Source organism: Phyllobates terribilis, unplaced genomic scaffold (genome assembly GCF_046119375.1).
Source record: "Phyllobates terribilis strain yellow unplaced genomic scaffold, ASM4611937v1 Scaffold_4__5_contigs__length_816908805, whole genome shotgun sequence".
Taxonomy (NCBI): Eukaryota; Metazoa; Chordata; class Amphibia; order Anura; family Dendrobatidae; genus Phyllobates; species Phyllobates terribilis.
Window position 1 is genome coordinate 682,674,904 of NW_027362764.1, and position 16,253 is coordinate 682,691,156.

The following is a 16,253-nucleotide window of genomic DNA, read 5'->3' on the forward strand; positions in this document are numbered from 1 at the left end:
AAGAGCGAGGCTAAGTGCCAGAATTGGCGCATCCTATGGATGCGCCATTTCTGGGGCGGCTGACGGCTGGTGTTTCTAGCCTGAGAGGGGGCCAATATTCATGGCTCCCTTCCTGGGCTATTAATATCAGCCCCCAGCTGTCTGCCTAGCCTTTGCTAGCTATTAAATTAGGGGGGACCCCACGTCATTTTTTTTGGAGGGTCCCCCATTTTAATAGCTAGTAAAGGCTATGTATTCAGCTGGGGGCTGATATTAGTAGCCTGGGAAGCTCCGTGGGTATTACCCACTTCCCAGGCTTCAAACATCTGCCCCAGCCGTCTGCTTAACCTCCGCTAGAGCCTAAAATTAACGGGAACCCCACGCCAATTTTTTTAATAATAAATCCTTTATTTTAATACTAAATGACAAGTACAGTAACCAACACTATCACTGTACTTCATATATATGTGACTGACATGTTTCTATCTATCTAATCTATGTGTGAAGCTCTATTTTGTCTGTTATAAATTGTCGGGTACCGCTGCTGAATTGCCGGCCGGCTTTTTTAAAGAGACGGTGCATGAAAACACTATTATTTTTTTTGATAAATCCTTTACGCTAAATGACAAGTACAGTAAGCAACACTGTCACTGTACTTCGTATATATGTGGCTGACATGTTTCTATATATCTAATCTATGTGTGAAGCTCTATTCTGTCTGTTATAAATTGTCGGGTACCGCTGCTGAATTGCCGGCCGGCTTTTTTAAAGAGACGGTGCATGAAAACACTATTATTTTTTTTGATAAATCCTTTACGCTAAATGACAAGTACAGTAAGCAACACTATCACTGTACTTCATATATATGTGACTGACATGTTTCTATCTATCTAATCTATGTGTGAAGCTCTATTCTGTCTGTTATAAATTGTCGGGTACCGCTGCTGAATTGCCGGCTGGCTTTTTTAAAGAGACGGTGCATGAAAACACTATTATTTTTTTTGATAAATCCTTTACGCTAAATGACAAGTACAGTAAGCAGCACTTTCACTGTACTTCGTATATATGTGGCTGACATGTTTATATCTATCTAATCTATGTGTGAAGCTCTATTCTTTCGGTTCTAAATTGTCGGGTACAGGTGTATGCCGCTGCTGAATTGCCGGCTTTTCATGTTTCACTGTTGGCACTGTTCCCATCGATTTGGGCAATCACTGTAATGCCACAACCACCATGGCTGTGGCATTACAGTGAGTGGCAGACAATCCCTGCATGATTGGTGCTCTAAATAGCGCCAGACATGCAGGACACGCTTTTGGTGCACGAACAGTTATCGAACATAACCTCGAACAGCCGAATTTTTTGCAAATCGTTCGGGTTCGTCGAACAACTCGAACACCGCCCAAAACAGCTCGAATTTGAGATTGGCGAACAGTTCTAGTCGAACACCGCTCATCTCTAGTTAAAAGCACCCGGGGCCGTGAAGGGGCCAGGCTTTCAGCAGGTGCCCAGGGAAGGTTTTGGATGTCGGCCGCCTAGCGAGGGCCAGCAGAAGTAACAAGTGCACACATTCATTCTCTTTTCTTTTTTTCATTTGCTTTCTCTCTTGCGCTATTTCATCTCTGCAAAATACCAGCATCCTTCTTATCACCGTGGGCCTCCAGCATTGTTGCTTTTTTACTTTTAATACTAGGCTCCTTTTCACCAGGACCAGCGTCTCCCGGGTGGCTGGAGGCAACCACCGGTAACCCCAAGCAGAAGACATTTGCAGGCAACACGACCCTCCCCCCTGAAGAGCAGCTCAAAGTCACTGGCAACCATCTCACCCTCTTCCTTCATTCACCCTTGGACGTCTCGCTCCGCCCCCAAGTTACGGGTCCAGCTTGCTCTTTCTGTCACATTACCGCGATGAAGGGTTTAGCCTGCAGGAGACCCTGCGCCGAGCCATTTTTGAAGACACCCGATGAGGCGGGTGAATCACTGCTAAACAAACCACACCTGTAGGGATAGAAAAAAGAGAGGAGTCGCTCACTGGTCTATTCTGGTGCTCTGAAGAAAAGAGTAATCTCAATTGCAAAAAGAACTTCGGCACTCCATACATGAAAATATAAGAAATATTGTATCTAGACTAATGTCACTTTGAAAAATGAAGGTTTTTTGCGCATAATTTGGCCAATTTATGTGTGCCCATCAACCACGACAAGGTCACCTTCGTATGATGGGAAACTACGCTACGCTACCACTGGATATGCCACTCTTGGGCTGTAAGCCTGTATGGACAATATGTCTTTGCTTGGGCTTTTAACCTACAATGTATGGGCTGGTAGAGCTAGTTAAAACCACCTGTGACTGAATGGGAGGGACACATGGTCAGAAAAAAGGCTGTCAAACTTCTAATAGTGTGAACACGTACCTGCTGCAATGCTCCAGGAGCGGGATCCCAAAAATGATTAATAGAAAAAAGAGAGGGGTCGCTCACTGGTCTATTCGGGTGCTCTGAAGAAAAGAATAATCTCAATTGCAAAAAGAACTTCGGCACTCCATACATGAAAATATAAGAAATATTGTATCTAGACTAATGTCACTTTGAAAAATGAAGGTTTTTTGCGCATAATTTGGCCAATTTATGTGTGCCCATCAACCACGACAAGGTCACCTTCGTATGATGGGAAACTACGCTACGCTACCACTGGATATGCCACTCTTGGGCTGTAAGCCTGTATGGACAATATGTCTTTGCTTGGGCTTTTAACCTACAATGTATGGGCTGGTAGAGCTAGTTAAAACCACCTGTGACTGAATGGGAGGGACACATGGTCAGAAAAAAGGCTGTCAAACTTCTAATAGTGTGAACACGTACCTGCTGCAATGCTCCAGGAGCGGGATCCCAAAAATGATTAATAGAAAAAAGAGAGGGGTCACTCACTGGTCTATTCGGGTGCTCTGAAGAAAAGAGTAATCTCAATTGCAAAAAGAACTTCGGCACTCCATACATGAAAATATAAGAAATATTTTATCTAGACTAATGTCACTATGAAAAATGAAGGTTTTTTGCGCATAATTTGGCCAATTTATGTGTGCCCATCAACCATGACAAGGTCACCTTCGTATGATGGGAAACTATGCTACGCTACCACTGGATATGCCACTCTTGGGCTGTAAGCCTGTATGGACAATATGTCTTTGCTTGGGCTTTTAACCTACAATGTATGGGCTGGTAGAGCTAGTTAAAACCACCTGTGACTGAATGGGAGGGACACATGGTCAGAAAAAAGGCTGTCAAACTTCTAATAGTGTGAACACGTACCTGCTGCAATGCTCCAGGAGCGGGATCCCAAAAATGATTAATAGAAAAAAGAGAGGGGTCGCTCACTGGTCTATTCGGGAGCTCTGAAGAAAAGAGTAATCTCAATTGCAAAAAGAACTTCGGCACTCCATACATGAAAATATAAGAAATATTGTATCTAGACTAATGTCACTTTGAAAACTGAAGGTTTTTTGCGCATAATTTGGCCAATTTATGTGTGCCCATCAACCACGACAAGGTCACCATTGTAGGTTAAAAGCCCAAGCAAAGACATATTGTCCATACAGGCTTACAGCCCAAGAGTGGCATATCCAGTGGTAGCGTAGCGTAGTTTCCCATCATACGAAGGTGACCTTGTCGTGGTTGATGGGCACACATAAATTGGCCAAATTATGCGCAAAAAACCTTCATTTTTCAAAGTGACATTAGTCTAGATACAATATTTCTTATATTTTCATGTATGGAGTGCCAAAGTTCTTTTTGCAATTCACACCTGTAGGGATGGCACAGCCTTTGCATGGATCCTTCGGAGCCCGCCCCGCCACGGCCAGATTGCTCGCCACCAAGCGATCCTGAGAAAGGCTGGCCGGGCGATGGATCGAGCAGCGTCTACTGGCCATACCACTTTGGATACGCCCGATCTCGTCTGATCTCGGAAGCAAAGTAGGGCTGGGCTCAGACAGTACTTGGATGGGATACCTCCTGGGAACACCGGGTGCTGTAGACCATTTTGATGACGTTTTGCCCTACTGCCCAGCTCGGCTAGCATGAAACGGCGCCTTGCCGGACACCGACCTTAAGTAACTTAGATGATGGAAGCCCCAAGGCCTCTGAGCCAGTTGGCAGCTAAGTACGCTACCCCGCCGCCTTCACGCAGGCCTGACACCGAGATCCTTGCCACGGCTAGGAGTGCTTATTGACTCCGCAGCTCTCCGTGGGGAAATGATGGTGTTAAAAGCACCCGGGGCCGTGAAGGGGCCAGGCTTTCAGCAGGTGCCCAGGGAAGGTTTTGGATGTCGGCTGCCTAGCGAGGGCCAGCAGAAGTAACATGTTTCTCTGCAAAGAAGCTTGTGTAACCAAGCCCGACGGCTGACAAAGAGCTAACCTTAGTGCAAGGAAGGCAAGGAAGGTGCGGAAGGAATTGGGGAGGGGGGGGTGATTCCTGCTAGGGCCCTGAAATCATAAAACAGGCAGGAGAGTCTGACGCATGGTGACGGAGAGCTTGTAGAGGCAGATAGGGGGTGTTGTCACGTGCGAGCACGTGTGCATGCTGGCTTGTGTGTGAGAGTGCGCTTCCTAGGTGTGGCGCGCTGCAGACAGGCAAAGGGATTGTTCCCTTTCATTAAAAGTTAATCCCCGGCTGCATCTATTAGAAAGCAACTAACCACTCTCTACTCACCCTACCCGGGTCTACCGGTGAGTCTCGCCTCTGCTCCTGGCCTGTGGCATTGGCCGTGAAGCTGACGTTCCGTCGACAGCGCTGCAGCCGATCAGTGAGCTCAGCGGCTCTGAGTGGGACATTGTGTCTACAAGACCTTTTAAGGAATCCAGCAAAAAAATTGAAGAGAAGGGAAAGCACAAAATGACCTGGTCTTGCTGAGCACTGGAAAGGGCAGCTGGCAGCCAGACTTCAAAGTAGAAAAGCAGCAAGTTAGAGCCTTGTCTCCGCCTACGGCCACACCACAATGAACACGCCTGATCTCGTCTGATTTCAGAAGCTAAGCAGGGTTAGGCCTGGTTAGTACTTGGATGGGAAACCAGCTGGGAATACCAGGTTCTGTAGGCTTTTGCTTTTTTTTCCTTCCACCAACAGGTGGAACTCTCTTCTATGCCTTTTTTCCATTCCCTTTCACAAGTGCACACATTCATTCTCTTTTCTTTTTTTCATTTGCTTTCTCTCTTGCGCTATTTCATCTCTGCAAAATACCAGCATCCTTCTGATCACCGTGGGCCTCCAGCATTGTTGCTTCTTTACTTTTAATACTAGGCTCCTTTTCACCAGGACCAGCGTCTCCCGCGTGGCTGGAGGCAACCACCGGTAACCCCAAGCAGAAGACATTTGCAGGCAACACGACCCTCCCCCCTGAAGAGCAGCTCAAAGTCACTGGCAACCATCTCACCCTCTTCCTTCATTCACCCCTGGACGTCTCGCTCCGCCCCCAAGTTACGGGTCCAGCTTGCTCTTTCTGTCACATTACCGCGATGAAGGGTTTATCCTGCAGGAGACCCTGCGCCGAGCCATTTTTGAAGACACCTGATGCGGCGGGTGAATCACTGCTAAACAAACCACACCTGTAGGGACGGCACAGACTTTGCATGGACCCTTCGGAGCCCACCCCATCACGGCCAGATTGCTCGCCACCAAGCGATCCTGAGAAAGGCTGGCCGGGCGATGGATCCAGCAGCTTCTACTGGCCATACCACCTTGGATACGCCCGATCTCATCTGATAATATCACAGCGTACCATAGCAATCAGTAATATCCATCTAATTATTATCAAAATATTAAAATAAATTATGTTTGGAATAATAAACAATAATAGATAATAATTCATTATCAATCAAGTTCTCCATATGATAGAACATTTTTATGTCATAGGTGTAATTACCTTTTCCAACCCATAGGTGTCAGTGTATTTTGAAAAAACAAGTTTTTATATCTTTATTAAACCAATAATATCAAAGAATGTATACTCCTGAACCAAAATGAATAAATATATGAATGTATGAATGAATGAATGAATGAATAAATGAATGAATGAATTGTTGTGTTTACTCAGAAAATGTAAACATTTTTTTCCTTAGCAATATATATTTAATGAAGCAATACTCTTGCATTAGACATTACTTTATTAAATATTAATGTGTTTTCTCAATTGAGAAATTGAACTCAAATAAAATCAAATGAGAATTAAAAAATTAAAAAATAGAAAAATAAGAAGTATAAAGTAAGAATAAAATTTTAAAAATGAAAAATAAAATTAAGAGTAAAAATAAGAATAAAAATAAAAATAAGGCCTTTAAATTTTAATGACAAATGCAGAGTAATTATATTCTCCATAAAAAATACCCTTATATCTCCATTATCTGGATGATTTCATATTTGTCATAACCTTGTACCACCAAAAAATATTAAATTATGCAACTTTGCATGTAATACCCTTCTTAATTATACCATAGTACCTTATTATTATTTCTTCTTTATTAAAATGTGTGGAAAATAAGTATTGATCAAAAATTGATTATGTAATCAGGATCAAAAACACATTTTCCCCCTTAATACCAAAAATATTATTTTATAAAATTTATGTATATATCAGAACCAAATTAAAAATAATTATTCTTCTAGAAATATTGTGCATAAATTTCATATCGATGAGTAGCATAGATTTGACTAAAGAGAGGTGTGTACCTATTTAGGTAACCATTAAAAATAATATTATAGTTATTCAAGAATATTATCATGTGGAAAATTATTCTAAATATAAATTTGCTTTGTAAACCATTTTGATGTGTGGTTGCCCTTATTCACTATTAGTTAAATCAAGAAATAATAATTATTAAAGAAATATAGAAATATATATATGTAGATTTCTTTTATTTCTTACTTTATACTTCTTATTTTTCTATTTTTTAATTTTTTAATTCTCATTTGATTTTATTTGAGTTCAATTTCTCAATTGAGATAACACATTAATATTTAATAAAGTAATGTCTAATACAAGAGTATTGCTTCATTAAATAAATATTGCTAAGGAAAAAAATGTTTACATTTTCTGAGTAAACACAACAATTCATTCATTCATTTATTCATTCATTCATTCATTCATTCATACATTCATATATTTATTCATTTTGGTTCAGGAGTATACATTCTTTGATATTATTGGTTTAATAAAGATATAAAAACTTGTTTTTTCAAAATACACTGACACCTATGGGTTGGAAAAGGTAATTACACCTATGACATAAAAATGTTCTATCATATGGAGAACTTGATTGATAATGAATTATTATCTATTATTGTTTATTATTCCAAACATAATTTATTTTAATATTTTGATAATAATTAGATGGATATTACTGATTGCTATGGTACGCTGTGATATTATAGGTTAGGAAAAACTGCCAGATTTGGTATCAGATTAGGGAATGAAGACTTCAATCAAGACATCACAATTATGAATTCTATCTTAATAAAGACTTTTAATTTTTATAAATCAAAGAGATTCTCAAAAGTTACAAGAAGAAGCAACTGATATCCGGACGTCTCAGAAGGTAACAGGTGTGAATGCTGAGTGTTATAATAGACTGTGTCCATTACATACAATACAATTCACACCACTGATCACCAGGAAGGCAGAGGACGATGATCCTATATGTACTGTGTTGTGTTCAAGTTTCATCACGTTCCACTGGTTTCTTATCACCTGCAACGCTTCAATGAAAGCTGGTGAACAGGTAATACCTGGTATTTGTGTCCTGTATATAAAGGACTGAGTACTGGTTATGGTGCTATATAAAGCAGGAAAGTGTCAAGTTAACCCTTGCTTTACTGACCAAAGACGTCACATCTGTTCCAAAAGTGACACGAGACCAGTGTGGACACACGGAAGATTCCAAAGACGATCCAACGTAAGTCCAGGTGACACTGCACAGATATTAAAGCTACATTTCATCCATGGACTTTGTTTTCTTATCAACTGACACACATGATCTTTCTAATAAAGAGTACAGTTTATGGACTGAACAACAATGAACACAATTATGGACTGTACAATATCTACATGCTGTAATTTATTTCAAAGGAGTTTTCATCTAAAGACTGTGTTATAAAAGAACCAAGAAGAAGATGAGACGACGACCCGATGACATCAGATGATGACGATTGAACCCGTGATTGCTTCAATTTAGATATAGGGAAGTATAATTATACATATTAAATGAATATTAGTCACGGCTTACCATAACATGAATTCACATCATTATATAACAATAATCCGATATTGATACTATTATTACTATTATTATTATTATGGAAATTTAATGATATTGCCAAGGAAGAAGGAAAGAAAAAATGATTGATGAATGTATCTTCTTTTGAGAAATTTCAGTTAAAGTCCTTTTATTCTCAAAAAAGGGGGAAATGTTCAATGGTTAATTATGGAAATTCATTTGGAATGTTAATCGATAATCATTTTTCTGAGTTCTATGCCTCAGCCATCGTGTCTAGTTGACATGCGCTATTTGTGTGTGTATTTTTGGTTCACTACCATATGTAGAACAGGTGTCCATGCGACTGGCTATAAAAGCCATTGGTACAGAAAGGGGGGGCTCTCTTGCTCTGCCCACCCCACAAGACACAGAATCTTCATGCTGAGAAGCAGATGACATGTAGGCCTGGAAACATGCTGGACAAAGACATGATTTACCAGCCAGGATCCAAGGAAAGATGGGTGAATCTCAACAATTAAGCTAATTATGGACAAATGGACAATTACTTTATAACTAATTATTGTATGTACCTGCTGCAATCTGATTCTTTTTAATGGACAATCCAAGAATAAATAGGTACATTTTTTTATAAAAATATCGTGATATTGATACTTTGAGAAGTACTCAGTAGAAAAAAATAATACAGGAAGAGTATTATTTTACAATGGTGAGCCAGCCAGTCCTGTTTTTTTGTTTTTTAAATTAAGTAAGTGAATTTCTTCCGTGAACAAGGGGGAGTCCTGACGAGCTGAACATCTGTTGTTCACGTGTCAGTAAATTCACTAGTTTGTCACGAGAAGCAGAAAGGACCTACAGACTGAGGAAAGACAGGAAGCAGAGGTACTAACAAGGAACAGAATCACACAGGAAAAGAATCAGACGAACTGAAGACAGGACGTGCTGATAAAGAGAAGCCAAGGAATCTTAAGGTAAGAAAAATATGGATATAATTTCTTCTTTTGCTAAACAAAGTAATATTAATTTCAAAGTTAATGTAGGAGATGACATAGAAGTTTTGTGGCTCAGTTTATACAAAGAATGTGAATTGCAGAATTTACAGTTAACTTCTAAATTGGTAAATAGAGACAAACAGAAATTGAGAAATATTCTACATTTGGTAGATTTTTTTCATAGTCTTGTGTTAGAGATTTCTAAGCAGGAAAATAGTGTAGAAGTGTCAGACGGTGATACTGATTCTGACTGTAATGTGGAAAATGAACAAGAAGTAAGACACGTGTCTGTAACTGAAGGTGACCTTGGGTCTGTCCAAGAGACGGACATACAGAAACCTGACATGGGAGGAGACATGACTGACATACGAGAAACCGACATACTAGGTGATGTGGGAGGAGACGTGAGTGACGTAGGAGGAACGGACATACAAGAGCCACTAAAAATATCAGAGAATTCTGGAATTACCCAGGCTCAACGCCAAATTAAAATGAGGAAAAATTTGCTGAAATTATACAAAATCATGCCAAGATATGATGTCAAAATCCATGCCTGTAGAAATTCAGAGACATTTGAGAGCTTCTCTGATAAGTTTGATTTATCCAATGAGGAGAGGAATCAATTATTTAAAATATGGATTCCTGTGACATTGTCCAGACGTTTACATTTAATGCCCTGTGAAAATGACTCTCCTAATGGATGGGAAAATGATTCGGACAGATTAAGATATTTGATTTATTGTGTCACAAAGGATTTTCCCAACATAGAAGATCTGCAGAAACTAAGGATTAGTAGGAAGGAATGTACATATACATTCATGTCCATATTTGAACGGTTGTACAAAGCTCTCATCAAAAATGGAAAAGAACAACATATGATAACAACTTTTGTACAAAAATTCAAATTCCTAAATTCAGTTTCCCAAGTTATGGCATCACAAAAAAATTCATTATTTGAATGTGCGCAGATGCTGGATTTTGTTAGAAAACATGAGAATCGTGAAAAGAAAATAAATCAAGCTAAATTTATAAAACCAGGAAAGGTAAAATCTTACCAAAATCCAATATCAAACTCTCCTAGACTGAGTCATCCCCATAGTGAACTCTATCAAATACGCAGAAGATTTCATATATGTTATAAGCCATATCAGCCAGTGCAAAGATCCATCTCTCCACAGAATGAGTTAATTCTCAGTCAGAACTGTGATTCTCTAAAAAGGAAAATGGCTGAAACTGATGGACAGAGACAGGTGAGACGACCAACTCACAGTGACGTCATGGAATGTGGACAGAAGAACAGGCAGTTCTCTGAGGTTTTGAAGGATAGAAAAATGTCTTTCCTAAATAGGGCGTTCCTGGGGATATTTGAGAGAGACAGAAGATTTGGTTTAGGGAGTAGCTAAGGAAAAACTGCAATTATAATGTTGTATCAAAATGTAATACAATGTCTCAATATTTATTTATAATCTTATACAGTAAAATTGTAGTTACATAGTTTCTAATAGTACATATATATATATATATATATATATATATATATCTATATACACTTGTCTAAGTAGAGATTGCGTATAATTGTATTTATATATACGTTTATAAAATATATATATATATTAATTAATAAATTAGAACTTCATATATATAAATTTAAGTAGCAATATTTTGAATTACATTAGAACCAACCAATATATGTATAAGATATTTAAATAATTCTGTTTCTGTATGAATTTGATATTTAATTTTATTTTCTTATATTTCCTTAGAGTTTTCATTCCAAAGCAGGATTTGATCAAAGAACTCTAAAATGGATTTATTTCTTTATTCACACAGGAAGTGAAAAAATTGCATGATTTTATGTGTATAACATTTTAAAATAATAACAATATATCTAGTTGAACTATAATATATATGTAATACTTATTAATTCTTTTGTGTTGCTAATATTTTCTGTGCAAGAAGTGTTCGTGCAAATTAAAGTAGCTTTACAGCATGACGTGTGACAGCTGCAGCTTTTGAACTTTGAGCTAATAGTATAGGATCCCATTCATTCTATTTTCAACTGATGTAACTTAAGACCGGGCAGCCAGTGAAAAAAGAATCTAAGACAAGAGTTTTTTCAAGTGTCTGAAATTCCAGTGACTTACTCTCATATTATATAATATGTACTTGGGGAATATTCAAAGAAATATAAAGATATTCAATTGATATGGCAATGCGCATTAATAAATTGGAATACAACAATTTTGGGTTAAATATATATATATATCTAAAACTTCATATGTGGAATGTTTGAGTTGAACAGATCTGTGAATGTCAGAGTGAAGGTGACAGATGAGTAAATCAGCAGCTGCTAAGTGTGATTGATGTGACAGAGGCCTCGTATGTTTGTATGTTTGAAAAAAAAAATGTTTCTTTATGTGAAGGTACAAAAATATATTTAATTCTGAGGAAATTATAATACATAATTAGGTTTTATCTACATATATATTTCTATATTTCTTTAATAATTATTATTTCTTGATTTAACTAATAGTGGATAAGGGCAACCACACATCAAAATGGTTTACAAAGCAAATTTATATTTAGAATAATTTTCCACATGATAATATTCTTGAATAACTATAATATTATTTTTAATGGTTACCTAAATAGGTACACACCTCTCTTTAGTCAAATCTATGCTACTCATCGATATGAAATTTATGCACAATATTTCTAGAAGAATAATTATTTTTAAATTTGGTTCTGATATATACATAAATTTTATAAAATAATATTTTTGGTATTAAGGGGGAAAATGTGTTTTTGATCCTGATTACATAATCACTTTTGATCAATACTTATTTTCCACACATTTTAATAAAGAAGAAATAATAATAAGGTACTATGGTATAATTAAGAAGGGTATTACATGCAAAGTTGCATAATTTAATATTTTTTGGTGGTACAAGGTTATGACAAATATGAAATCATCCAGATAATGGAGATATAAGGGTATTTTTTATGGAGAATATAATTACTCTGCATTTGTCATTAAAATTTAAAGGCCTTATTTTTATTTTTATTCTTATTTTTACTCTTAATTTTATTTTTCATTTTTAAAATTTTATTCTTACTTTATACTTATTATTTTTCTATTTTTTCATTTTTTAATTCTCATTTGATTTTATTTGAGTTCAATATCTCAATTGAGAAAACACATTAATATTTAATAAAGTAATGTCTAATACAAGGCCCAACCCTGCTTAGCTTCTGAGATCAGATGAGATTGGGCGTGTTCAGGGTGGTGTGGCCGTAGGCAGAGACAAGCCTCTCACTTGCTGCTTTTCTACTTTGACGTCTGGCTGCCGGCTGCCCTTTCCAGTGCTCAGCAAGACCAGGTCCTTTTGTGCTTTCCCTTCTCTTCAGTTTTTTTGCTGGCTTCCTTAAAAGTTCTTGTAGACAGAATGCCCCACTCAGAGCCGCTGAGCTCACTGATCGGCTGCAGCGCTGTCGACGGAACGTCAGCTTCACGGCCAATGCCACAGGCCGGGAGCAGAGGCGAGACTCACCGGTAGACCCGGGTAGGGTGAGTAGAGCGCGGTTAGTTGCTTTCTAATAGCCTGCAGCCGGGGATTAACTTTTAATGAAAGGGAACAATCCCTTTGACTGTCTGCAGCGCGCCACACCTAGGAAGCGCACTCTCACACACAAGCCAGCATACACACGTGCTCGCACGTGACAACACCCCCTATCTGCCCCTACAACCTCTCCGTCACCATGCGTCAGACTTTTCTGCCTGTTTTATGATTTCAGGGCCCTAGCAGGAATCACCCCCCCCCCTCCACAATTCCTTCCGCACCTTCCTTGACTTCCTTGCATTGAGGTTAGCTCTTTGTCAGCCGTCTGGCTTGGTTACACAAGCTTCTTTGCAGAGAAACATGTTACTTCTGCTGGCCCTCGCTAGACGGCCGGCATCCAAAACCTTCCATGGGCACCTGCTGAAAGCCTGGCCCCTTCACGGCCCCGGGTGCTTTTAACGCCATCATTTCCACACGGCGAGCTGCGGAGTCAATAAGTACTCCTAGCCGTGGCAAGGAGCTCGGTGTCAGGCCTGCGTGAAGGGCGGCGGGGTAGCGTACTTATCTGCCAACTGTCTCAGAGGCCTTGGGGCTTCCATCATCTAAGTTACTTAAGGTCGGTGTCCGGCAGGGTGCCGTTCCATGCTAGCCGAGTTGGGCAGTAGTGCAAAATGTCATCAAAATAGTCTACAGCACCCGGTGTTCCCAGGAGGTCTCCCATCCAAGTACCGTCCGAGCCCAGCCCTGCTTTGCTACCGAGATCAGACGAGATCAGGCGTATCCAAGGTGGTGTGGCCAGTAGGCACTGCTCGATCCATCGCCCGGCCAACCTTTCTCAGGATCGCTTGGTGGCGAGCAATCTGGCCGTGACGGGGCGGGTTCCGAAGGGTCCATGCAAAGGCTGTGCCGTCCCTACAGGTGTGGTTTGTTTAGCAGTGATTCACCCGCCGCATCAGGTGTCTTCAAAAATGTCTCGGCGCAGGGTCTCCTGCAGGCTAAACCCTTCATCGCGGTAATGTGACAGAAAGAGCAAGCTGGACCCGTAACTTGGGGGCGGAGCGAGACGTCCAGGGGTGAATGAAGGAAGAGGGTGAGATGGTTGCCAGTGACTTTGAGCTGCTCTTCAAGGGGGAGGGTCGTGTTGCCTGCAAAGGTCTTCTGCTTGGGGTTACCAGTGGTTGCCTCCAGCCACGCGGGAGACGCTGGTCCTGGTGAAAAGGAGCCTAGTATTAAAAGTAAAGAAGCAACAATGCTGGAGGCCCACGGTGATTAGAAGGATGCTGGTATTTTGCAGACATGAAATAGCGCAAGAGAGAAAGCAAATGAAAAAAAGAAAAGAGAATGAATGTGTGCACTTGTGAAAGGAATGGAAAAAAGGCGTAGAAGAGAGTGCCCCCTGCTGGTGGAAAGAAGGAAAAAGCAAAAGCCTACTGCACCTGGAATTCCCAGGCGGTCTCCCATCCAAGTACTAACCAGGCCCAATGCTGCTTAGCTTCCGAGATCAGACGAGATCAGGCATATCCAAGGGGGTATGGCCAGTAGACGCTGCTTGATCCATCGCCCGGCCAGCCTTTCTCTGGATCGCTTGGTGGCGAGCAATCTGGCCGTGACGGGGCGGGCTCCGAAGGGTCCATGCAAAGTCTGTGCCGTCCCTACAGGTGTGGTTTGTTTAGCAGTGATTCACCCGCCACATCAGGTGTCTTCAAAAATGTCTCGGCGCAGGGTCTCCTGCAGGCTAAACCCTTCATCGCGGTAATGTGACAGAAAGAGCAAGCTGGACCCGTAACTTGGGGGCGGAGCGAGACGTCCAGGGGTGAATGAAGGAAGAGGGTGAGATGGTTGCCAGTGACTTTGAGCTGGTCTTCAGGGGGGAGGGTCGTGTTGCATGCAAAGGTCTTCAGCTTGGGGTTACCGCTGGTTGCCTCCAGCCACGCGGGAGACGCTGGTCCTAATATTAAAAGTAAAGAAGCAACAATGCTGGAGGCCCACGGTGATCAGAAGGATGCTGGTATTTTGCAGAGATGAAATAGCGCAAGAGAGAAAGCAAATGAAAAAAAGAAAAGAGAATGAATGTGTGCACTTGTGAAAGGGAATGGAAAAAAGGCATAGAAGAGAGTGCCCCCTGCTGGTGGAAGGAAGGAAAAAGCAAAAGCCTAAAGCACCTGGTATTCCCAGGCAGTCTCCTATCCAAGTACTAACCAGGCCCGACCCTTCTTAGCTTCCGAGATCAGGCTTGTTCAGGGTGGTGTGGCCGTAGGCAGAGACAAGCCTCTCGCTTGCTTCTTTTCTACTTTGAAGTCTGGCTGCTGGATGCCCTTTCCAGTGTTCAGCAAGACCAGGTCCTTTTGTGCTTTCCCTTCTCTTCAATTTTTTTGCTGGCTTCCTTAAAAGGTCTTGTAGACACAACGCCCCACTCAGAGCCGCTGAGCTCACTGATCGGCTGCAGCGCTGTCGACGGAACGTCAGCTTCACGGCCAATGCCACAGGCCGGAAGCAGAGGCGATACTCACCGGTAGACCCGGGTAGGGTGAGTAGAGCGCGGTTAGTTGCTTTCTAATCGCCTGCAGCCGGGGATTAACTTTTAATGAAAGGGAACAATCCCTTTGACTGTCTGCAGAGCGCCAAACCTAGGAAGCGCACTCTCACACACAAGCCAGCATGCACACATGCTCGCACGTGACAACACCCCCTATCTGCCCCTACAACCTCTCCGTCACCATGCGTCAGACTCTCCTGCCTGTTTTATGATTTCAGGGCCCTAGCAGGAATCACCCCCCCTCCCCAATTCCTTCCTTGCCTTCCTTGCACTGAGGTTAGCTCTTTGTCAGCCGTCTGGCTTGGTTACACAAGCTTCTTTGCAGAGAAACATGTTACTTCTGCTGGCCCTCGCTAGCCGGCCGGCATCCAAAACCTTCCCTGGGCACCTGCTGAAAGCCTGGCCCCTTCACGGCCCCGGGTGCTTTTAACGCCATCATTTCCACACGGCGAGCTGCGGAGTCAATTAGCACTCCTAGCCGTGGCAAGGAGCTCGGTGTCAGGCCGGCGTGAAGGCGGCGGGGTAGCGTACTTAGCTGCCAACTGGCTCAGAGGCCTTGGGGCTTCCATCATCTAAGTTACTTAAGGTCGGTGTCCGGCAAGGCGCCGTTCCATGCTAGCCGAGCTGGGCAGTAGGTAAAAACGTCATCAAAATGGTCTACAGCACCCGGTGTTCCCAGGAGGACTCCCATCCAAGTACTGTCCGAGCCCAGCCCTGCTTTGCTTCTGAGATCAGATGAGATCAGGCGTATCCAAGGTGGTATGGCCAGTAGATGCTGCTCAATCCATCGCCCGGCCAGCCTTTCTCAGGATCGCTTGGTGGCGAGCAATCTGGCAGCGACAGGGCGGGCTCCGAAGGGTCCATGCAAAGGCTGTGCCGTCCCTACAGGTGTGGTTTGTTTAGCAGTGATTCACCCGCCGCATCAG

General features: G+C 41.6%; 6 pseudogenes; 2 read left to right on the plus strand and 4 right to left on the minus strand.

The window, feature by feature from the left end:
- The first annotated feature begins 3,893 nt into the window (after positions 1 to 3,893).
- LOC141268430 (5S ribosomal RNA) lies at positions 3,894 to 4,013 on the plus strand (annotated as a pseudogene).
- Positions 4,014 to 4,953: 940 nt separating this feature from the next.
- Positions 4,954 to 5,072, plus strand: LOC141268458 (5S ribosomal RNA; annotated as a pseudogene).
- An 8,403-nt stretch (positions 5,073 to 13,475) lies between these two features.
- On the minus strand, positions 13,476 to 13,595 carry LOC141268881 (5S ribosomal RNA; annotated as a pseudogene).
- Positions 13,596 to 14,215: 620 nt separating this feature from the next.
- Positions 14,216 to 14,335, minus strand: LOC141268186 (5S ribosomal RNA; annotated as a pseudogene).
- A 606-nt stretch (positions 14,336 to 14,941) lies between these two features.
- On the minus strand, positions 14,942 to 15,050 carry LOC141270026 (5S ribosomal RNA; annotated as a pseudogene).
- Positions 15,051 to 15,981: 931 nt separating this feature from the next.
- Positions 15,982 to 16,101, minus strand: LOC141267403 (5S ribosomal RNA; annotated as a pseudogene).
- Positions 16,102 to 16,253: the final 152 nt, after the last annotated feature.